This window comes from Zosterops lateralis (genome assembly GCF_965231275.1).
Source record: "Zosterops lateralis genome assembly, chromosome: 10".
Lineage (NCBI taxonomy): Eukaryota > Metazoa > Chordata > Aves > Passeriformes > Zosteropidae > Zosterops > Zosterops lateralis.
In genome coordinates this window covers 5,914,037-5,939,759 of record NC_139770.1, presented here as the reverse complement: position 1 = coordinate 5,939,759, position 25,723 = coordinate 5,914,037, and the positions used below count along the sequence as shown (strand labels likewise).

At 36.9% G+C, this 25,723-nt stretch overlaps 1 protein-coding gene across 7 annotated transcripts in view; it reads right to left on the bottom strand.

Annotated features, from left to right (window-relative positions):
* The window catches only part of NAALADL2 (N-acetylated alpha-linked acidic dipeptidase like 2), a 423,667-nt gene that overhangs the window by 113,199 nt on the left and 284,745 nt on the right, over nucleotides 1-25,723 (bottom strand). The window lies entirely within an intron of this gene.

Sequence of the window (25,723 nt, the reverse complement as noted above, 5' to 3'; positions counted from 1 at the left end):
GTCTGGAATAAGAAGGTACTAAACAGACACATTGAGTGGAGAAAGGTATGGATCAGAAAGAATCTGAATACTTCATTTACAGCTGAAACATCTTAAGCAGGCATAGTGCAAACCTCTCAACATCAGCAGATTCATGCAAATATTAAAATCTCCCTTTAACTGAAAAAATGTGAGTTTCCACACACACGCCTGTCTAACATTTGATCATGGAAAGGCTTCTGATGAGATAATGAGATATTTTAGGAGACCAACTGACAGAACTGAGGGGGGAGGGGAGGAATGCAGAAAAAACCTACTTTGCACACAGAAATGCTCTGAAACACTTCAGAAAAAAACCCTGTTTTTCTCAGCTATTTCAGCTGGCCTGATATGGGGATCATCTCCTGCCATGGAAAGCAGGAACACTCCTGGCAGATGCAAAGCCCACCATGGAAAAGGAGGGGAGGCTGATAGCCTGGGGCAGGACACAGCTCCAAACACAACCTGCAACACCCTCAAAGCCCGACAATGCACCTGCCCCTGCTGAATCGTGTCCAAACCTTCTACCAGAGATTCAGAACACCAGGGCTCTCTCCGAGACCTCTGTGAAACAAACACCATATTTCCTGTCAACATCGAGTTCTTTACTACCCAAAAGCATCCTTTAAATCCCGTGTGGCTGCAGGCACAAAGGGAGGAAGCTATCAGCCATCAGCAGCATGTTTCAAATAAATTTCTATAAAACCACCACCGGGACTGTTGTTACTGAACCACAGTATAAAGAAAAAAATATACACACATCCTCAATTTTATTTCTTTTTGTTCTAGAAACCCTTTTATAGTATACCTTTAATCCTAATGTAAAAAATTGTATAATTTCATTATGGAAAAACAAAAGATTTTGTCCACCTTTAATACCCAGTGGCAAGGTGATCAGTGTTCAGTTTGAAAGAATCAGACAAATTTTTAGGTGGAAAGGGTAAAGCTGGTTCAAAATATAATTTAAATAAAAAGCTTTGTCTCATCAAAGTTGGTCTGGGTTCAAAATCTCCAAAAGTTGCCACTTCAGTAAACTGACAGGAAAATCAGTTTGGTCAAGCTTTGAGAGTTTGTTTCTGCTATCAAAAAGAATCCTAAAAAGTCCATCAGAGAGGTGCAATTGAGAGATTATTTTCTGAGCAGTGTTTATCAATCTGGAGACTGTATTACAGGGGCAATGATGCTCAAAACGTTTCAGATGAGAAAAATCTCTCCTTTCTCCAGTTGCTCACAACTTGAGCTTCATACCTGAATAATCTGTGAAAGATACACTTCCAACAACAACTTAGAGGAGAAACCCCTCCATATTTAAAAAGGAATCATCTCACAAAAGAAGATGGAGTTTGAAGTATGGGAAAAAAAGCAAACAAATAGATAGAAAGGCAGATTTAGTTTTCTGGGCAGATTTATCTGGACGAAAAACTTTCTAATAGGAGGAATTCATAAAGACTTGCCTAGGCAGGTGATAAAATCTCTTGAACTGAAATCTTTTTAGAGAAAAGTGTAAGCAAACATCCATTAGGAATGATGCAGATACGGCTGATGGGGGATGTAGCACCTGAGGGAAGGTGCTGCATTAGATGACCTCTTGACATCTTTTCCAAACCTAATTTCTAAAAAATTCTCCAGTAACTAAACTTGACCAACCATTAACAGAGGGAAAAAAAAGTACTATTGGAATCAATATTAAAACATGCCTTAAAAAAAAAAAAGAAAAAAAAAGTAAGAGTTCCTTTCCCTCTGCCAAGCATTTATTAATTGTGACTGTTAAGGAGGCTGAGGAAAGCAATGTGCACCAGATTTCAAAAGTGAACCATTCAAGACCAATCTCCCCAGTGCACATTTAAACACCTGGAGATTTCCAGGGCTGCCAGTTAAAGCCTCATCATTCAGGTTTTAAATACTCATGGGCTTGGTGCTGTAGTGACAGTGAAACAGTGCAGGGTAACCTCATAAAGAAACCAAGACACTGAAAGAACTTGGGGACTCTTGTTGGCACTTTCTCTGCTGGATGCCAAACCCTTCAGAGCACGGAGCGCTTTCAGGATCTGTGGGAACAACAAATGCTTCAAGGAGAATTTCAATTTGACATTTTGCTTGTAATGAAATTTAGTTTTATAGCATGAAACTCTTCCAAGAAGCAGAATTCCTTCTTCTCTGCAAGTCTAACAATGTAACCCTGCCAGGCCTAGAACCACTATTAATTTCAGAAAGTCCCTAGAGAGATTACAGTAAAGCGAGGAGGAAAATACAGTAATCAATTATTAAGTTAATTTTACGAGCACGAAAAGAGGAAAACTTTAGAAAATTTCTGCACAGAAAGCAAGGCCTGAATTTCTACTTCTGCAGTCACAGTGTTTTATGTTTTCTTTTTCAATGCAAGCACAAACCTTGAGTACCAGTTTCCACAGTGCTTAGACTGGGACAGTCTCCTCTAACCCAGCATTTTACAGTGTTCCATTACTTCTCTTCCTGGGACTGACAACATGCTCTGAGATTTCTGAATTTCATAGTAATACCTGTGCACTACATCTCACTCAGTTCTGAGTAAAAGTACAATTTTACCATCATTTCAGTGATTTTTTTGAAGACTGAAAAATCAGTGTTAGTCACAATGTCGTACTTCTCTAGCCCAAAAATATTGGATCATCCACAGCTTCCTCAGTATTATGAAAATAGTCTTTTATTTGCATTTCTCTCAGAAGTTCTGTGTTATATTAATCAACTTTCTGTTCATTTTTGTTTAAATTCCAGCTTCAAAGGGAGATTGAACAGAACGTAGTATTTCATCATTATGTGTTTATTCAAGGCACCTTCTGCCAGGATCAGATAGAACGAAAAAGTTACCAAGTAAACAACTAAAACTGCCTAAAAGGTTTACTGACAGAATTCGTCAAAATAATTCCTTCCATCACCTAAACCACTGTTTTAATGATGTTTCCCCAAAAATACAGACCAAAGAAAGTATTCTGACTGAACAGCAAGCCATTATTGTACGTACCCAGGTCTTTGACTTTCTGCTGCATTAATAATACAGCAGTATTAGTTTTGAAATATCTGAAGTGAATGGCTCATTAATTTTTCACCTTAAGCTTAATAGAAATTTGACAAACAGTTTTATGCTGAAAATAGACACTCCAAGCAGGACTTCACAGCCCGTGATGGGAATAAATTAGAGCATAAAAGACAAAACAGAGTACATTTGGTCAAACAAGATGATTCTGTCACTCCATTGCCTGAAGTGAACAGTCAGAGCAATGCATTCCTGTGGAAGAGGCATTCTTACATTTATTCATTCCCAGTGCACATTCTGCACTGTCCTTTGTCAGCACTTGATCCTGTATTAGGCACGACAAACCCAAAGATGTTTAAACTGACATGTCACAGACATTTCTGTTACTTGTGCTTTGAACTTGTACACAGCTTTCCCCCCACCTTTGCTGGTACCATTCAGCAGCTGTTAGCTCCCACTGGCTGTCCTGCAGCCAGTCACAATGATCTGTTTATATTTCCCTGAAAAATCAGGTTATCTCTGGTTTTTCTGGCTTTTATCTCACCAAAGACAGAAGCTGAAAGGAGCTGTGAAGCAACAGGGAGGCTCTGGGTACTGAACTCACACCACGACTACTAATCACCATAATTTTGCTATCCAGCAGCTACTTGATTAAATCTTCAGCTACAGCAGCTCACAATACTGTCCCCATGACCATTTTTGACTCTCCTAACTCAAAAAAGCAGCCTTCAATTAAGCCTACACATCCCACTTAACCTCTGCTAGAAAATGCACCTGCCTGCTACACCTCACAAAGTCACTGACATATTTTTTGCCTTCCTAAATTTTCTCTTTGAACAAAGAAACTCATTTTAGCTGTTATTCCTTGCTGAAAGTGGATACAGTCGGAATACTGACCCAGAAAAACTGGTGCTGTTCTGCAAGCAGTTATGAAAAGGAAATTCTGGGAAAGCACTTCCCAACTGCTCACCAAAGTCACATAACCTCTTCCTCTAACAAAAATAGTGCTCAACACTCCAAGATGATTAAAATGGAAGTAAGAATGGATTTTATTAATGGCAAGGAGAAGACCACAACTTCAGACTTTAAAATACAAGCAAGGAAAAGCAAAAAAATAACTGGCACAGAAAAAAGTTACCCAGGAGCAGCAGAAGCCGGAGCAGGTGCCTGCAGAGCAGAATTGGTAACAAGCAGTTTCCTGCTATGTCTTTATTCAGTCCTCTATGAATTATCCACTAGAATTGCAGAGTGGAACATATGCCAGTTTTGAAGTGCTTTGCTTCACTAGCCACTGGTAGAAATGTGGAGGAAGAGAAAAACATTTGCTTCTCTTTTGTAAAAAAACCCATAAAAATCCCAACAAAACTCAAAAAACCAACTTTGAAATTCTGCAATCAGAGATTTTAACAACATGAGAAAGGCCTTTCAAAGCAGCTTTCCAGGCAATGGAGCATGAGATGATGAATCACAACAGCACTGTGTGGCAGCTTGCATTTCAGGATGCATGGCCACAAATGGACAGGGGATGCTCAGAACTGTGCAGTGACTGGGGATATGGGTGAGGATGTGGCTGTGCCTGTCAAAGGTTCATGCACATTTACAGAAAATACAGAGCTGAAAGGCACTGAGCAGCACCTAGAAGAGAAACAACCACTGAGTGTTCTCAGAAAGAAGCTAAAAAACGTTTTTCAATTCTGTATTAGCATTGCTGATAGTTAAAAAGAATTCTTTAAAAACATTTTTTTTTCTTTAGGAGTTAACAAAAAGTTTAGAAGAAAACTGAAGATATTATACAACCCGTGATAAACTCCCCAAGTAATTATAATACATCCACTGGTACATGGAAAAACCCAGAACCCTACAGAAATAGTGGTTTGCTTTACAGAGTATATTCACTGTATTCTGTTTACATAACATTTTGTAAATGGAGTGGATGCAAATTTGTGTATTTATTACTCAATGCTGCCTCTTTAAACAGATTTCTGTTGTCCTTAAAATAAACCTAAATATTCTATAGTTAATACAGAAAAAACTAAAACCCTCCACAATTTGCTGTCATCTTTTTTCCTCCCTCACAAGGAAAGGTGCTTAACTACCATGAAAGATAAAAAAAATCACTCCCCTCTCTCTCACTGCAAATCACTCTTGTCTTAAGGGCTACTTAATGTACTTTAAAAACACTGTCACTCTTGTTTCTTTTTAAGATACATAGAATAAAGAGCAGTGCATGTATTGTGTAAAAGCAAAACTGCTTTGACACACTGAGGCAAAACCATCTCATTAATTTCCCTGCTCCTTTTTGAGAATATTTAATAAAATGGCAAGAATAAAAAGAAAACCAAACAGCTTTTCAAAATATTCTCACCATTTTGAATCCCCCTTTTCATCCCTTTTAGTGGCTGATAATTGAAATGACACACAAGTGGCCAAAACAGAGCAACATTACGTAACATTTCCACACCAACTGACATGAAGTAAAATTTTTCTTTTTTAAGTATTGTACAATTGTGTAACCACTAAGTCGTAAAAAGGAAAGAGCATTTCTTGTACATATTACAAATAGCTAAAACATATTTTTATGTTCTACTAACAATGGAATGTAACAGGGGAGAAAGGACAAGACAATTCTCAGGTTTTCCTGTGTTAGCAAATGGCTGTCTCACAACTGAACTGAAAGAAACTCTCCATCAACAGACAGCAGAGTTGGCCATGTGACAAAAAAATAACAACACTGCCCAACATTTTAACAGCGGTAGTGGATATTTAAAAGGGTTGACAGAAGTCTTATGGTTTACAAGACTAAAACAAACAAACAAAAAAATCTCTCTTGATGCTTTAATAATAAACTTATTTAATTAAAAAAATCCAAGAATAATTAATTTAGGTTTCTGCACAACTTTTTGTTTGCCATCCATAGTGAACTCAAACCAGCATATTCAACACTTTAGTGCTTAATTTTGGATTCTACTTCCATAATAATCTTATTAGCAGAACAGCTGTTTAGCACTTTCTACTGCCATTAAATTCAAGATGATAGATACGACCCACTGTAAGGGGGATGTGTGGAAATAATCAATGGTGAAAAGATTGGAAACACTCAAAACCATCAGCCATGTAAAAAGCTGACCACAAACTGCTGCAACCACTTCATTCATATCCTAATCTGGATAATAATTTGATATCTTTTACTTTCCTAAAATATGCAGAAGTAATAATCTAATGGAGTTCAGCAGAACTCCTTGAAGCAATTGCTCTGATGTTCAGAATAACTGCACAACCCGAATTATTAAGTATCAGACACATATTTGGACTTTCTTTTTCTAATCTTTATCTTAGGGAAAACTACTTCAGGAATTCTATAGCTGCATGCCTAGGTGTGAAATGTACCTCTTTGTTGCTCCCAGAAAATATATTTCCCAGACTCTTGGCTATAGGATGTTCTTGAACTGAAATCTGGAGGGAAGCTCGTATGTGTGTGTGTGTCTGTGCAGGAGGGAACACAAATCAAACTGATGAACTAAGCTTGGCAGAGGTGGATTTTAAAACTGATATATTACAGAACATTTTCAATTCAAGTGCCAAGCACATTATGGAATTTGTTATCAGTTCCATTGGGGAAAAAAAAAATTCTCTCCCTCCTGATCCAGGCAGCCAAGCAGTAGAGTGGGACCACGGAGTCACAGCAGCAAAGAAGGCACACAGCACCTCCTGCATGAATTATGTCTTCTATTAATTGCTTCAAGAAATAAGGAACTTCTGGCACATTAACAGGCTGGTCTTGGAGCTTGTTCCCTCATGAACTAAACCCTGGTGATGGCCACCACAGATGGAACAAACAACAAACATGGAAATGAGACACTGATAAAAATTTCCCTTCCTCCAGTGATGATGGAGACTAAATATAGTAAAATAAGGGTCTTGCTTTATGCAAAATAGGTTTTGCAGCTGCCAGAACAAGCATCAGGTAACATATACCATCCTTGTTCTGGTTATGAACAAGCACAGATTCCTGTTCACTCACAATAACGAGATTTATTGTTATTAAAAATAATAAAAGCCCTATAGTGCTCTGCAAGAAGTGGAATGGAGATAGAAAATCCATAAGAAAACACTGAAAGTGACAGCTTTAGGATGACAATTATTTTGTTTATAGCATGTAGCGAACATTGCAGTGACTCACAATCACATGCTGTCTGTACACATTTGGAGGACGACATGAAATAAAATTGTGTATGTTATCTTTGGTACAGGATGCTTTTCTCAAAGTAATCAACATCTCTGATGTATTCTTCCAGGTTTGTTTGAAACCATTTAAAACCACATTTTGGCTTCACCACAGTTTAATTGTGCCAGCACAGTTGTTTTGGAAGCCATATGATGAACCAGATCAGCACACTTTAAAAATCAGTTCTCTTAAATAAGTGTGCAGAGTAAGAGGTTAGCTGGATGAGGATATGGAAGGCATGGCAGGAACTCCTCCAACCCAATCCAAACCCTTCTATTCCCAAGCCACAATTCCAGGGGATACCTGTGTCCTCTAGGACTCAAAGTCATTCAGTGACACTTAGATATGCACGTCAATTCAAAATCTTCTAACAGATTTTTAAAAATAATTGAAAAATCTTCATATTATCCCTTTTTTTTTTTGTTAAGAATTATAGCATACTTCAAGAAAACCATTTAAAAAAAAAGCCTCTAATATTCTAGCTGAAAATGATAAATAATTAATATGCATATGCTGTTTTAGCAGTTTAAGGAAGCCGCAGTGTTAATTTTACTTGCATGATATTAATGTCAAAAATTTTGTAAAAGAAGATAAATCTACTAATAATGCATGTCTAGCAATGCAAAGTCTGTTAATATCATTTAGCTTTGTTTTGGTGGAGCAGGCAATTGGAACTGCAGTGATGCTAATTTTCACATTAAATTCTAACTATATGTATCAAAGGCATAAAATAATTTTTTTTAAAAAAAATTACTCTCTATCTGCTTTTATCTTGTTCTAAAGGGCTTTCACCCAATCAAAAGAAATACAGGGAAGAATCAGTGGTTTAAAAAGACAGATTGCAGTGGGAGTGTTCCAAGTCCTCAGTTCATTTTTATTAATCTTTTGCACTCAAGATCAGATAAAGTAGATATATGTGGTCATGTACCAGTAATAATTTGATTAAAATTACTGAAGAAAAAGAAATATCCTGGTAAATCAATCTCAAATGACAGTTTTCTGAAATGAAGATACAGGTGTTCTCAAGACCCCTATTAATCCTGTTGATAGCACAGAGAGGAGAAAGAGCTATGCTCAGAAATTCCTAAAATTCTGAATTCTGAATCTATGGAAATCCTTGTAACACATATTGGTTTATTTCTTGGATTACAGAACAGAGACAAACAAACCATAATCTATTTGCAGCGCTCCTCAGAGATATAAACACTGGTATTTAATTTACTTAATAACTTGCTCATGTATTTGCAATGTTTTATTATGTTCATGCTGACTCGTGCTGGATTCAGCTTCAGAAGGCGATTACAAACACCCAGGAGAACTGGATTTTATTTTGTGCACAACAGCACATTTCCTGTGAATATTCATTCCAAACTCCAAATGGAGTCCTTGGCCCTAAATGATTTCTGAACCATCTCTTGTAAGGAGCTTTGCATCCTCAAACGAGCTTGTGTAACCTGAGATGAGCATGAAAAATTAATCATTTTGTTCAAATAACAGAGTTGAGGAGCTGGATAACGTTTAGGTTAAACTCACTGAAATTCAAGGACAATTTGAGTCAGGAAGATCAGAAGCAAAGAAAATTTCTAAGAAAATAGAAAATAATGCAACGCTTGAAAAAAATAATTCCTTGTTGAAGAAGAGCAGAGCAGCAGCATCATTTCAGAATTTTGCATTTTGGGCCATGTTTTAAATTCTGAGTCAGTGATAAACATATATTCCTACACATATTTTTAAAAAATGCTACTTAGGATTATTTTTCAAACTAAATAGTAAGAACAATATTTCCACAAACAGTGGAGATTATCACAAATTATAGCTAGAAAAATTAATCAGAACATAAGCATATTGTAATTTGAATTGTTACTTAAAACTAATTTTTAAAAGTGTCATCAAGTTTTTTTTCTGGGGGAAATAAATATTTTTTTGTTAGCTTATATTCATATATAAAATAACACAGGCAGAACCTGTTAGTGATGTTTGGTATGTCATGTTTTCAAACAGAAAATGACCTGTAAAAGATCAAATGCTGTAACAGAATAAAAAATTTGGAAAGACAAAGAAGAAAATATAGTGATATAGCAATGAAAAATGAACATGGAAAACAATAGGAACTTTATGGACCAAACCCAAAATATTTAAAAATAGGCATCATGTTCTAAATTTTTCTTCTTCTATGTGTGTTATTTTGCAGTTCAGAAGCAAAATATTAGCAGGGAAGTTCCACAGACTTTTCCCATTCTCTAGGCAGGCCCTAAGCATTGTTTATAATGAACACAAATGTCTTACCCTGACTCATCTCAAGTCCCTTCCCCTTTTAAGAGGAATAAAAAGGCCAGACTCCCTACAGCTCCCTCAAAGAACATTCCCTTCCCAGCCCAGGTCTTGCCACAGGATTTGAAGGACACTGATCCATCCTTTGTTCCTGCCCACGGTGTTAAATGTGCAGAGCTCACTCAGGTCACAGCCAAAGCAGGAAATCCATTCCTGTTTTTTTTCCTATTTCTACGAAGAGCACAGGTCAGAAGAATCCCAAAAGAGCAGTGGAGAAGAAATCAATGGCTTCATTTTGACCGTTACCCTGAAGTTTAATGAAATTTAAATGATACCCAGAACAAAATATAATTAACAAGGACAGAAATGCCTATGCAAATCTTGCTCTTCATAACAACTGCACCCTAGCTAAACCACTGAATACAATTCTCCTCTCATTTTCTTTGTTGTTATAAAAGGTATCACTAGTGAAATACAATAAGTATAGCAAGGAGCTTGCAGCAAGTTTTCACAAGCTGAAACTGCAGAGGACCTGGCTCTTCTTCAAAAACATGCAGGTCCATGGAAGACACATAAATCAAACTATGTGCAAAAACTCTGCCAAGAAGAAGACCTGCTTATTCTAAAGGTTAGTATCAAGCACAACATTCCTTGTTTCATTTATTCATCAAAGTTACAGATATTTGCAGTGGTGGTATCTTGACAACTTCATAAAAGTAGACAGTTCTAATAAACATCCTCCCTTTCAAGAGCTTATTATTAAAATTTATTCTCCTCTGACATCTCCAAGGACTACATCTGTCTCTGAAGAATGGGACCTCAAGGTTGCAAAGATCCACAGCATCCATATATATCAAGAAGACTCCTGACATGTCTGAAGTTAGACGTACAGAAATAGATCAGAAATACACCTGAATTGTCAAAGTATTTGGGACTCATAATTTGTGTGTGTGCATGTCTGGATATTATGGTAAAATCATCTCACACAGGCTTCTGGTTCAATAATTAGTTGGACATCAGGAGGAATTTCTTCACTGAAAGGGTGGCCAGACCCTGGAAGGAGCTGCCCATGGGGGTGGTGGGGTCACCACCCCTGGAGGTGTCCAAGAACTGACTGGACGTGGCATTCCGTGCCCTGGTTTAGCTGACAAGGTGGTGAATGGCTGTGGTGAGTGGTCAAAGGTTGGACTCCACGATCCTGCAGGTCTCTTCAAGCCTACCTGGTCCTGTGACTCTGTGCTCTAAGGCAGAGTTATGGCACAGACCCCACACAGACTGCTATGGCCTGTAGGCACATGGATGTGCTCACACACAGACCAGAACCCCACATGTCACAGGAACCACAGAACAGCTGCCAGGGATGTGTTTATGGAGAGCACAGTCTGGGCACATCAATCTCACCTGTCAGCAGAGTTCTGAGGTGCTGTTGCATCCACACAAACCTCACCAAGTTTTTTTTGCAATGAGAAAGGCACAGCAGCACCCTCCTACTTAATCATTACTGGAAAGTTCATTCAGCACTTGTGTCAAAACATGTTTGAGAATCTAGCCCTTAGTGTTGTCTATGTTCTGATTCTATTTACTGTCACAATTCAGTTCCATGGGTTTTTTTTTGCCTGAAGTTACTCAAAAACACAAAAAGCAGGTGAGCCACCACCCCAGCTCTACTGTAGGTAGTACATGTTCACAACTCCATCATATTGATAGGTAATACACAAAGAAATACACAGAAATATAGTTCACTGAAAGAAACACAAAGAAAAAGAACACATGGTCTGTTGCAACAACATGAGTTAAAGAAGTTATTTTCATAAAAGGAACGTGTCACAAGTAATCATCACTTCCATTTCATTTCGTCTCCTTCTCAGTACTGGTAGAAATAAATAGATGCCACATTTGTAAATTCAATTGGCACTGTTTTGCTGAAGTGACAGATGATTCATGTTGTGATTGCCTCTACACCATGTAGCACCATTCTTTATTGTCACAGGTACTGTATTTCATGCAAGACTGCAAACCAGCATTTGCAGCTTTATAATAAACTATTTCCTGTCGATGGTGCTGTAAGAAAGTTGCAATTTGCCCTCAAGTATCTGTTTTCTGCTCAGAAACAAATATTTAAAGCCACTCGAAGATCAAACATGATTTTTCCCATGGAGTCAACACTTCATTCTCAAACCTGGTGCACAAGGGCACTTCAGTCAGGGAGACAGAAATGGCTTTGCAGTTGAGTTTGTCCATCACTGCTCATTATAAGGCAAAAATTCAAGTACCCCTTTACACAATATCAGCCAATTTCACTACCTGCAGTTCAACTGCAGTAAACAAGTCTAATATTTAAGTAACACCAGACCAGAGGGCAAAAATACTATTTTAGGCTGTAAATAGAGTTGATATTATCTACTGTGCTTTTACTTCATTTGTGGCTTTTGCACGAAGAGCAATACAATAATTATGTGGAAAAGGTATTGAATGCTGTGAAACAAGCAAAAAATTTGCTACATGAAAAAGCATGAGCTATTGCTTTGCTACAACTCTATTATAATTAAAATTAAATTTTCTTCAATTTCAGTTTAATCTGGTTAAGCAATTCAGAGTCCTGATTATCTCTAAAAATGAACTGAAATTGTAGCTCAGAATGAATCATGGAGGGAACTTGAAAGATACTCCATTACTTTCCTGACAGTCAGCAGTGCTCAGTGAAGCCAGAAGAAGATGCTAAGAAGATGATAAATACATTTAAATACATTTATATGATAAATACATTTAAATAAGTAGACACATATATGTGTTAAGGACTGATGCTTGCACTGATTTGATAGAAAACACAGAAATGAAGGTAAGTACTTCTTTAAAAAAACCCAGCCTTGGGTTTGAAACTTGATTCATTTCTTGTAAAAATCCAATCCTACTTATGAGTAGGAGTTGAAAAAATGGCACTGACTCTTGGAAAGTGTTAATGGGCTAAGAGACAAAACAGAAAAAGGAAACCTGAAACAATCAATCACCCTAATTATTTAATATATTAATATGAATTTGCTACAGGCTATTATTTATCTTCCTTACAGAATGCTGTTGTACATATAATTGGATAGTTTTAGACTCATATTGATGAAACTTCATGTATCTATAAACCTACATAATTTAATGACAAAATTAGATTTTTTTTACCTATGCAAATTTGTTTAAATAATAATTTTCCCATCAGAGCTTATTGAGCAGAATAAGGTATTGCCTTACATTAATTGGTTTAATTATACTTTCTTTTAAATGTATTCAATACTTTCCTGTCTCCTACTCTAAGTAAGCAAATATTTCAAATTTTGCTAGTTAACCTCTAACTTAAGTGTGTTCCCTCTATGAAAGGTGGTCTTTTTCTACCACATGTGCTAGTAAGCGTTGCTTCCCTGTATTCTGGCTACTAAATTAAAAAATGAAACAATTCTCTCTTGTTCCTAGTAAGTCAACACAACACAAATCTCTACAAGTAACCACCAATATAACTCAATTACTGTTGGGGAGGTTTTTTTTAATCCTTGAAGTCCTTTATATTGATGAGCTCTTTAGATTCTGCATGGAATTTTTCAAGCTCTAACTAAAAATGTGTTCTATATGAACGATAAATATCTCATGCCAAGGGTTGATATTGTAAAGTCACTACACTTAGATCAAAAGCTTCTTAAAAATCATCTTTTGCAATGTTTCTCAGAGGTTTTGGATCAATTTGTGGGGTTTCTTTGACAAGTATTGGCCACATTCAGTGTGTGTGGAACTTGCATTAGGAACCTCAGCAGAAAAAGGTTCTGCTTCTCCTAAAGTATTTCCAAAGGGAATTCATTGAGACAAAGGAGAAAATGAAACTGTTATTTAACTGCATACTCAGGGCAGCTCCTAAAGGACAGAACTGATGTGGAAGAATTCCTGCAAGGTAAGAAAGTTTATAGTGCATCCTCCCAAACCCATTTCTTAACAATGAACACACTGAAATACACAGGTGGCACCTTTTGCACAACCTGCCAGAAACCTCTCTGTTCCCTGCAGCAGAATCTATTTCTATTTTTATCAATATATATAATATATTTTTATTATGATCAGATAGCTTGACACTTTCAAATGCCAGCTACCTGAATCAGAGCTGGCAGCAGGCAGCCGGAAATTTCCTCAGATCAGAAAAGCACATAGTCCATTGAATAATCAAGAGTCTGAAATAATTAAGACTAATTTCTGAAACTCTGAGTGCCTCTTTAGAGCAACTTCTATAAATACAAACCCCTCATTAGCTCAAGTGTTGCTCCATGAAGTTCTACACCAAGGATACTTCCAGCTGTGGTGCTTCCTGTCTGTATGAATTTAAAAAGAACAGTGAAAGCTACACCAGAGGATTCCACAGGTTGGCACATGCAGCCAATCTATATGGAACACCCCCACAATTAATTACCTGGAGGTATTTGTTTAAAATGCAAAATACTAGAAAAATTCATTCAGAAGCACCAATGATAATCAAGACCCAATGAATTTCCAGCACATACTCTAAAATCAATTATCAGCTGGGTGGCACAATAAATTGGTTTGGATTATGTACAAAGTCAATCTTGCAATTACAATTGATTGGATTATTCTGCCCTAAAATTTCACAGAAATATTTCTGATAAGCATTTAAACATAGCTTACATGTATCTTGAAATGGCAAGAAGAAATTAAACTAACTACAGGTACTACGGATTCGTTATTGTGGCACTGGCCTTCTTCACACTGCTCTGGCAATTCTTTAAAAACACTTTGTTTGTCTTTTTGTTTGTTTTTGTGGTTTTTGTTGTTGTTGTGGTTTTTTTTTTTTTTTTTTTTTTTTTTTTTTTTTTTTTTTTTAATTAGGGATAATACACTATATTATATTAAGGACCTAAGTCACAGTTTGGCTTTGTGAAAAGTAAAGCTGCCTCTTCTGGGATAAGGACTTGGCATTAAACTGTGAAGTCTCTTGTCAAATCACAGATTGATAAAATTACTCTAATTACCTCAATAATTAGTGATAACTCACTAGATCAGTAATAGTAGTAGTCAAACCATAAAGCAATACCATTACAATAAAATTTTTGGCAGCTACCAACAATGATCTTTGTGTGCTAAGAGTAAAGCTGGGGCAACTTGATTGGAATTGCACTCAGTTAATTGGCCTATCCATAATTATGACAGTGACTTAAAGAACATAAGGTAATAAAAGAAAAAAAAAAAGTATCCACAAACTTCTCAATTTTCCTGAAAATCCCCAAGAGATTGAAGTCAGTAAAACAACCTTGCAAGTCCCCAGTTCAACAAAAAACAATATATCTCTATTTACTGCTCTGCTCAGGTTCATTACTAGGAAGTGGTATTATTATAGGCTGTAAGAAATGTGCAGGATTCAGATTTAAAAATTAACCAAACCCACAAAAGGCTCCCAGTAAATTCAGTTGTCATTGAACTACCTCATATGTGTTAAACCACACAACAAGCATGATCAACAGAAAGGCTGATGTCAATATAACATAAAATGCAGGGAAAATCAGATTGGCCAAGAATTAATCTCAGGGAAGTGGTCAAGAAGGAAAGAAATGTCTGTTAACATTGGATCCTAAATCACAGAGAGAGAATCTCTGTAGTATCTCAGCCGGAAAGAGAAAGAACATGTGTTTGATGCAGAGCAGGATGATGTATTTTATCCCAATGACTATTTTAAGGAAATAATACTTTAAAAACAAAGTCAAGAAGATATCCATGGATCCACATCACCAGAAGGCACAGCTGGAACTTGGCACTCAACCCAATTCACATGTGACCTGCTCCTGCCATGGCTGTTAAGTGGAAAGAGAATCCCAAATGAATTCCAGTGTCATTTTCATCACTAATAATCCAGCACTTTGAGAACTCAGCTTTGCACAGAACTCTGTATTTAGCATTTAACACAAAGGGTTAGCACACAGCTCCCCTGTATTCATTCCAAAGCTCTAGAAGGTGTCTGTAACTGTGCTCAGGACACCAAGATAAAGAAATGAGGAATGCCAGGGAAGCTGCCACTTTTAGTGAATATGGGTTAGAGATGAACTGCAGGAAGAGAGAGATCTGTATTCCATGGATCTGCAGCTAGAACCTGTATTAACATAAACGGATTTTCGCCCTTTAGAATCATATGAATGAGTTTTTAAGTAAAGCCCAGAGTTGAGTCAAACTTATTTGACAGGCTGATGAATAGAAAACACACTGACAATGGAGACTTTTCTATATATTTATGCCTTTTCCAGTTCAAAGTCTAATCTAAAAGCTCTCTTAAAAGCATTTTATTCAAGTGACGATGGTAGAAATTGTTGTCAAAGCTTTTACAATGGTAAGCACCTGCACAAAAGGAATTAAAGATTTCAAAAGCAGTGCAAGTTTCCAATTCATTTCACTTCAAAGACAAATCATCCAGACCTACCTCAAATTGTGTAATAGTCACCTTCCAGTTTGCCATGTGTTCAATTTAGAAGGAACTTTTCTTAAAATAAATAAATAAAAATCACATTACATAACCTCCCTGTAATAGCTACAGTTTCTTACACGTCACATAAGAAACGTTTTCCTAATTTACTTTGTAGTAAGATTTTTTTTTTTCCCTCTGTTCTCCCTCTCCTGTTGAGAAGCTGTCAGCCTCCCAGAGTTTCAACCCCAAGTCTCTCAATAATTCATCATCCCTTGCTCACTTTAGGAGGACTCAATGGCACATAAATTTCAAAGATAACTCTTGCTGAGCATCTGACCCCAAACATAAACATTCTATTATGCATTAAGACAGTTAATGCTTCTTTTCCAGGTATTACTGTACTATCTTGTGTTAGAAGATCCATATAACCTGAATGTATGTTCACAGTCACAGGATCAGACCATTTATTACTGTAAACCATCAAAATTTTACTGCAGTCGCTTCACACCCGCTTATGGATTAACATTCTCAGGTCAACACACTAAAAACACAACTGAAAGTATATTGTTTAGCTTAAAATATATCCAGGAATGTTTATTTTCAAAAAGTATTTTAACCTTCAATGAAATAAGGACATAAAATATTATTTTCTGAAAATGATGCAGAGTTGCTAATCATATTTCCAAAACCTCGAGTTCAATATCTTTATGTGGTGCTCTGTGTGTTGGTAATTACTCTGTGGTTGATACTCAGGAAAGAACTCCACCATACTTCTAAAATTACTAACTGCAGTGAATTACACTACAATTATAAACATGTTTGGTACTTCTAAAATCCAACTTCTTTTCAGGTTGCTTTCAAATGGCAGGTTCACTGAGTAAAGCTGGAGTTGTTAAATGTTTTGCAAAACTGTGCACAATGACATATTGGTATTACACTAAATCTATGTGTGATTTTGAAGCAGGACTTCAAGCAATCAAGTGCTAATGTGCAATGCTAAAATACTTTCCTAGGTTATCTGTGCCCATTGTTAGGATGAATTACCAAAGAGTTGCTGTTTTCTGTTTTTTTCCCAAAGTAATGTTACTGAAATATAAAGGATTTGAATAAAATATAAGTTAATGCAGACACCATTAGATGCTTGATGTTTTTTAAAGAACTTCATCAGACAACCTGTTCTAAAATTCACACACTCAGAAGACACTGAAGCATTCATTATGCACTTATTAATTAATAGAAAATATCAAATGCTGCTGGTAGCAAAACTTTTTTTTTTTTTTTCACTCCTAGGAGAAATGGAATAATGTTTCTCATACATCAAAATTATTACAGACTAATACCATCACTGGTCCTTATGTGCTCAGGAGCTACATACACACTTTTCATAAATAGGCAGGGTTCTTAATGAACAGTTTGCAGATAAAAACCAGTTCCAGTGGCTGAACAGGACCATGGCAATGTGTTCAAACACTGCCCAAAATGTGAGATGTGGATCTCTAAAGCTGCTCCTTCCTAAAGCAAGAGACTGAGTTTATCTTGCACCAGCACAGCCCCACTACCAGCTGTAATATTCCCTTTCCTCCAACACTTGAGTTCAGCATTTCTAAATAACAACATACAATTTACAAAAACAACTGACAGAGATTTTCTGCACAATTACAAAACACAACTTACCTTGAGATAAACAAAATAATTACTGCTCTTGCATTAGAAACATCATTTAACTATATAAAAATTATCATTTCATTCATAATAAATATATGTATTTGGATAGCAGTTCACCTCTAGGATAGTATTAATAGTATTATTTCTTCAAAATAGGAATAGTATTCATTGAATATAAAAGTAGATCAGAGTAGTAGAAATAGCAGGGAGAGCTGGCCAGTTCCACAGAGAATTCTCCTATTCCCAGCTGAAGATTCTCTTTCAAACGACTGTGGGGCTTAGTCTACAATCAATACCAAGCAATGGACAAAAAATACCAAAATGTTCATAATGACAGGCTAAAATGAGGCCTTCTCCCCTTCTTGTCTTCCAAATGGTCACAGGAAGAAGTTTTAAATACAAACAAGAAAGCAGAATAAAGAAGGGCAAAATTCAGCTTAAATTTTGCTTGCCCAGAGGGAGGCTAATTTAGACAGCAGGTTGGCTGCTAATGAGATCCAAAGGAGTTTAGGCAGGTCTTGGAGATTACTGTCCCTTCCTGAAATAAATACTGTAGGCCCCACCAAGAGATGGATGGATGGATGGATGGATGGATGGATGGATGGATGGATGGATGGATGGACGGACAGAGACGGATGAACAGGGATGGACAAACAGGGATGGACGGACAGGGATGGATACAGTACAAAATATTTTACACTGCTAATGGTGAAATAGGGGTGAATCAAAAATCAGTCAGCTGCAGACAAAATAGTGTCTGAGCATTAGACTAAAAAACCAAAACAGAGCTGTTGCAGTGCATCTATCAACAACTTCTTCAAAGGGAAAAGAATGAACTACCTCTGTATTTTAGTGGGATTTTACTGAATCTTCACAGGAAAATTCAAAGGGAATACAGGCGTTGTCTAATCCAAAGGGAAGACAGGCGTTGTATGATAATAGGGAAAATAATATAAGCAGAGGTACTGACAGTGGAGAAGGATGTGTGGACATGCATTGGCAAATTGAATTAATTCCCAAACACCCAACTTCAAATCATTTTCTGAAATGCTGTTGCACCAGCTACACAGATGTGACATTTTTTATCTCTATTAACTTGACCTTGCAGCAACTGAGAGGTGGAAAAGTATGACAAAAATTCTAACTCTGAAGTCAGCAGCCTAAAAACATTAAAATGCCCAGAGCTTTAGACTGTATCTCCAGTTCTAGGAACCTCTCCATTATTTTTAACCTAAAAAAGAAATGACAGGTGCTTCCTGAAATTTTTACTCCATAAATTAATCCTTGTTGACTAAGAAGTTACTCCTTTTCATTTTTCATTAAATACGATAACAACGTTTGCAAACGCTTTTTATATGCAGCATAAAGGTTTTTTCAGCCGTGATTTGGAAGAAGGAACATATAATCTCATGTCAGTTTGGAACATAAGACTTCACTCTTCAGTATTTGGGCTTTTATAAAATGCACCCCAGTTTTCCAGTGAGTACATATGGGCTTGAACATATCAGACCAACTAAAAGGATTTCTGGTGAACACCTCCACCCTTCTAAAGCACAAATTTTTGTCTTCAAAAAGAAGTTTAACAGAAGGCAATAAAATTATAAGTATAAAATTAACATACTTCTGATTTAGCTTCCTGGATAGAATGTGGAGAGATTTGAAGGAGCCCTTTTGTTGTGTTTCAAGAGAAATAGTAAAGGGCAAAAAAGATTAAAGTGAGGAAGAAAAGAACTCGAGTTGCCAGTACTATGTTGGTACAAATATATGAAAAACACATGCCCCTGACATGCTGCAACATTGTCATGACTGAACTGTACAGGCATTTAAAAGCACTCAGTAATTATCAAGTTTTCTAGTAATTATCTAGGATTTCCAGAATTAATAATATCCTGTAGAACTAGTACACCCACTAGCTCTACTCTTCTTAAATCTAAGCAGACCCAAAAATACGTGGACATGATTTTGAAGGGCATCTTTAAAATAGTAATAATGAAAATAAAAGAAGTATCCAAGCATACATATAACCTGTTTTCTAAGCAAAATTGGCTGCTGTGCCCTCACATACACATAAATAAGTTTTCATCCCGAATAAGCAGTGTGAAAACCCTACATGAGGTACATTCACAGCTCAGTTATTCAAGCACACAAAGTCTCAGCTGGACAATTGTTCCAATTGCAAGCCCCCAGACTAAAAATTCCAGCAGTTGGGTAGAATGTAACAAAGGAACTGAAAAAAGGTGGGGAGGATGTAATCTATAGCAAGCATTTAACAGTGGGCATATTATTGTTATCAACACAAAAATAAAAGACACTATATGGTAATTGAAAGAAAATGACTGATGGAAGCATAAGAAAAACACACCATCAATGGAACACAGAAGTCACTGGCTTGATATTCTCAGCCCTGACATTTCTGAAACAACTGAAACTGTCCTTCCACTGGAGTCAGGCATTTCCTTCCTCTCTTTAGCTCAGGTTCAGAGATGCCCTGTGAACTGAACTTCTTTTCTGGATGAGCAAGTCACTCTCTGCAATTAGAACATTAACAGTCTCTCGTTGAGGACAATTTACTGAATAAAGCTTAGTTTTTGCAAATTGCACATGCAAGATGTTGCACAGCCACCAGCCTCAATCAGATCAATGGACTGAAGAGTCATCAGCATTTTTTAGGAAGCACTCCAGAACAACTGGAGCATCATTATCTACCAGTGCTGGGAAGGGAAGATCAGAAGGCAATATCAGAAGCTGCAACATGTATTCCCTCCAGTACACTCCCCCTAGAAGTGACTTCTACATCTGAGACAAAGAACAGCACCAAGGAGGGGAGAACCTGAAACAGAAGTAGGTGAGATTGCTACACACTGACTAAACATACTGGAGTGCTAATTATCCTTTTTTGCTTCTAATTGGTCTCACACTCAAATCACCACAGACAGGAGTACTCAAATTAGCACCCACACCCAGGCAGAAAAGCAATGTATGGGCACAATTACAGTTAGAACAAGAAAGGTATTTCAGCTGCAAAAGTGCTCCTGCAACCCTAAATCATACTGAATATTGCTTGGTAAATTCTACTAATGCAGTTCAGTAGAAGCTAAAAATAAACCATCCTTTTCATCACTGAAATTTAAGGCTGAAGACTCTTTCTTCTACTTTATTTAACACTGGATAAATGAAAAAAATCCATCAGCTTTTAGCTAAAGGGAAATCCATGTTTTCATATTTGGAACAGAAACATGCTCACATCAAAATCTAGTCCAGTACACATTAGTGTCTCAGGTCTGTATCTGGATGTTTTATGGGTATTTATTTAAACATTAGTTTCTTTTATTCCCTCTGCTTTATTCCTTTTTTTCTTTTTTTTTCCCTGGTAGGATAAGAATTTTAACGCAAGTTTAAATTCAGCATTACAAATGACAGATACATGTTTGAGTTTGAGGCAATTTCTATTATAATAATTACTAAAATATCAAACCTCTCCCCTCTATAAATATATTTAGTAAGCTAAAACCAGTAAATTTGCAAGGATATCTGTGTCATGAAGACATCTCTTGCAATTCATTTACCTTCAAAGGATGACAGAAATCATGAGATTGGAAAGGACCCATTGGAGGTCTAACCTCACACAGGGTACCCCAGAGCACACTACCCAGGATTGTGTCTAAACAGCTTTTCAAAATCTGTATTTTAAGATAAAATATCTGTTTTTAAGATTTGCTTTAATTAATCAGATAAAGCATTATTATTTTAATGTCCACTAACAGTAGAAGAGCATTTCTGCTAAAATGGACTCATGTCTTTACATTCACACAGCAAATACACCAAAAGAAGAGCAAAAGAAAAGCAGCACATTCCAATGGGCAAAAGGAATGAATCCAGGAATCAGTTTGTGTCTCTTCAACTAACTTTGTGGTTGGGAAGGACATTTTACCTCCGTACATTTCCCTGCACCACTCATAAAACAGGAGCAGTAATAGCTCTTCCTGTTCTAGAATTCTAAATCTCAACATCTGTTCTTTAAACTTGTGACAACCAATAATTAAGCATTAAACTTGTCAGAAAAATGACATGAAAAAGTCAATAAATGTCCAAAATAGGATTTTTTTTCTATACCTGCAAAGCTTCCTAGATAAACTGTGTATAAAATGCACATCAATTTGCTACCCAGGTTATCCATTAGCCTTTAGAAGTCTTTTTTTGTTGGGTTTGTGGTTTTTTTTTTTAGAGACTAAGAAACAATAATTCCAACAATTTAATTCTTCAGTGAATAAGCAGTAGGTGACTGGAGTCCTGCTGGAAGACAGGGAATCTGGGTATTGCAAAGCCACATTTAGCAAGTAAAAACCAATTAATATGAGGATACCGGCCTTCTTATCACACCCCGTTATTGGGCTATCAGTGCATCAGCTCAGCTATGAACAGTTCAGCTTTGCTGGACTATCAGACCCAGTTTAAGCAAAGCAGCTGCAAACATTTGTGTATCTTCAGATCCTGACAAACAGAGCTGATACATATTGGTACACAAGCAGTGCCGTGTTTCAGAAAACCCAAGTGATGAATCTGTCAGAAAACTACTTGAACCATGAGAATTTGTCTCAGCCAGAGCAATACAGGTGAAAGGGGAAATTTCCAAGGCTCTGAGCAACTTTCCTGCGCCCAGTCTTGAGTAACAAGATGAACAAAGCAAGCAGAACTTTCAGGAGTGACAATTTTCTTTCCTGTTAAGATCCTAACTCTGAACATCACACAGTGACTGTGGCACCTTCCAGAACAGGGTGATGGTCACTGTAAACGACCTTGCAGAAAACCTCCCTGCAGCTCTACACAAACCCTGTCACACAAGACAATCATTAAGACTTTTGTGATGTTGCAGCAGATAACAGAAACACTCCTGGACCTCAAGGTTTCTTTTAGTATTTCCTCTTGGTTATCATTTCTCAAAACCACTGGATCCAACTCCTAATCAGCTGGTGTGACTCCTTCAGCACTCTCAAAAACTGCTTATGAACTACCAAGGCCATTCCTTAAAGTCAGGGAAAAAAAACAATATCATTAAGAGTTGCAGAGTATGTCAGATAACTAATGTATTTCTCACATGTCAGGAGCCACTTAATGAAAATCTTAAAATTAGATTTGATCCTGTCATCTTCCTCATTGCACAGCACTGTCTGAAAAATCTTCTTTAATGCCTGCAATGTACAGGCTGTAACAATGTAAGTACCCACATTTCATCCATCCAATTCTCTCTTTAAAGTTAAAGCACACAAAACATTCACTGCTTCTTTCCATTCTGACAATTACTACTATTTTTATCCTTTAGATTGGGACACGAATGAATACTTGCCATTGTTGTAATTGCATTAGATGGACATGTTAAATCAGGTGAATCAGTCACTTCTTCCACTGCTAATTACAACAGGTGTCTCAGAAGTTCTCCCCTATTTTAATTTAAATGGCTGCATACCACCAAGACACAAAACACCTCCTTCTCTGTCCTCATAAAGACAGAAGTCCTGAAACTATGGATCAAGAGTGAAGATCAGGAAATGAATCATACAGCACAGCTGATAATAACTATTCAAATAATACAATAAAATAGTTAATTCAAAAGAAAAAAAAAAAGCTGAGTTTTAGTTAAAATTAACATCTCATTCTGCTGATGAATGTTTTGGGTCAGAATTTGACTGTGGAAAAAACTAAGCAGTTCAGGCCTTGCTTCTTATATTTAGTCCAGTGATTTGTTTCCCTTCCACTCACACAGACACCTTTTCCATGAGTGTTGGAAAGTCTGCACTTACCAGCTGGGCTGTAAGGGAGGAAACTGTAAGGTACAACAGCTCTGGGGCTTTCTGGCTTCATGTCACAGTTCCCAGGTTCTTTTGGGCTATCCTGCCAGAGCTCACTTACACTGTTACTTTATCTTAATACCTGTGTCAGCAAAAAAACAGTTGTCAGGCTGAATTTATTCAAAACTGTGTTCCCTGAATCACAGCTCAGGTTGGAAAGGACTTCTGGACCCAACCTGCTCAGAGCAGTGTCAGAGGCAGCAGCTCAGGACCAGATTTTTGGGTACCTTCTCTGGGAAAGAAAATTGTCTGTGCAATCTGTTCCAGAGTCTGCCCACCCCACAGTAAATCTGGTGTCCGCAAATATTCACAATACTCAAATATTCAAAACACAATGAAAACAAAGAGAACAACAATGAAAAATGAAAGACAGGATTTTTTTTCATCCTAAGGCAAGACAAGACATTAAGATGTCTGTTCACAAGCTGACCCATGGTTTGCTGTGCACACCAGGAAAGGAACATCTTATAAAATCACAGCACTTTCCTGCAAGTTTCAATTGTCCTTTTCTGCTGCAAAAGAACCATCAGAGAACAGTTTTTGTAGCAGCTTCTGTGGATGGAAATTCTTGTCTAATTTTTCTTTAAGCTGTGAAGCTGAAGGAGCAATTGTATTTTAATAAACATAAGTCCTAGAGAAACAAAGAAGGAATAACCTGACCCAAAAACAGGAAAGACATTAAAATTCAAGAATGATCTCTGCCAGGATCACAGAGACTTTAAGTTAGAAATGAGTATAGATTTGTGTAACTAAAAATTACTTCATCAAGATTTACGTTACAATTCGTAAGTCTCTTGCAGTATTTCTACATATGCTTTAGGATTTGTAAATCTATTACAGGATTTGCAATTCAACTTTTCATCTTACAAAGCAAATGAGAGATGTACCTAAATCTTATCCTAAAGCACTGATTCTTAAATCAGGGCTTCAGAGTTCACAATTACAGGTCCATTGGGTAAATCAAAAGATAAACCCAGACTCAAGAAACACAGATGTATTTTGTTTAAGAGGAAATTGCCAGAAACAAAAAATAAAACTGAAGCTGTAACTTCTGGAAAGCATTGCTGATCAGACTACTGCTCCTGCCTAAGTCCTTTCAGCACAGCTCTTTACCAGGCTTTGGTATGTTTTACGAAAAAAACAAGAATTTCATAAAAAGCCTGAGTGATGCCTAGCAGTTATACCACCCACTTAAAATCCATGCATGCCTTCCTCATTTGTGTTCTGTTTTGGAATTTATTTATTTATTTATTTTAATTTCTGTATTAGACAGCAGTCAAGCTGCACTTTTAGGCAGGACATTTCCTCCAGTACATTGATGCTCAGAAGGTAATGCTTTCACTTCAAAACCAGAACACTAATATGGAAAAAGAGGTAAGAGCATCTAATGACCTAAGATGACTCCACAGTAAAATTAATCAAACACAGTGACAGTTATTTAGTACCTATAGTTTTTGGTACTATTGAATTTCATGCCATCTACCCCATCCCTTTAAAAAAACTCCAAACTCAAAAATACTTCTGTGAAATGACCCAGATAACATTTATACAGCTCTCCTTACCCGAGTCACCTGATGTTAACCTCAAGACATTTTCCACTCATGCTATCTTTGCAAAGCCTGTATTCTCATTCAGGAGAACTTTAGAGACATTCTCCTCAACAAAGTCCATGCCAGGTGTTGTATCTCATTTTTCAGTGGATTAGCACCACGTTCCACTACTGGCCCAGAGAAATATTTTACCTCTTAGCAGCAAAACTCAAGACATATCTACCACAGCAATTTTGGGAGGGAGCAAAGTAATCTAAAAGATAATTAGTTCTTAGTTTTACCTCACCTTTACACCTAATTTACTACTACAGCAAGGAAAATGGATTTTATACCACACAAAAATCACTACTGCCCAAGTTGTAACTGCAGAAGGCTTGGCAATGTGTGGTTCAGTCCTTCCAGAGTATGCAAAATACAGCTGAAAATCCCTTGCAGTCATCAATTAAACAAAGCTTGGCAGAAATCACTCAGTGAACTAGCTGAAAGACCACTGATGCTTGGAAATCAAGAAAAAACCACCCAACAAACTTAGGCAAACATGAGTAAGCCAGCTGTTCTAAAATTAGTCTCTTTGTTATGAGCATTATACCAGAAAGGAAAAGACTGTCACCACGTGTCAGCTTTAGCTGACATCTGAGAGAAGAAAAAAAAAAATAAATCCCTCCAAGTTAGGCAGCAACAGCCAGCTAATTTGTTCAT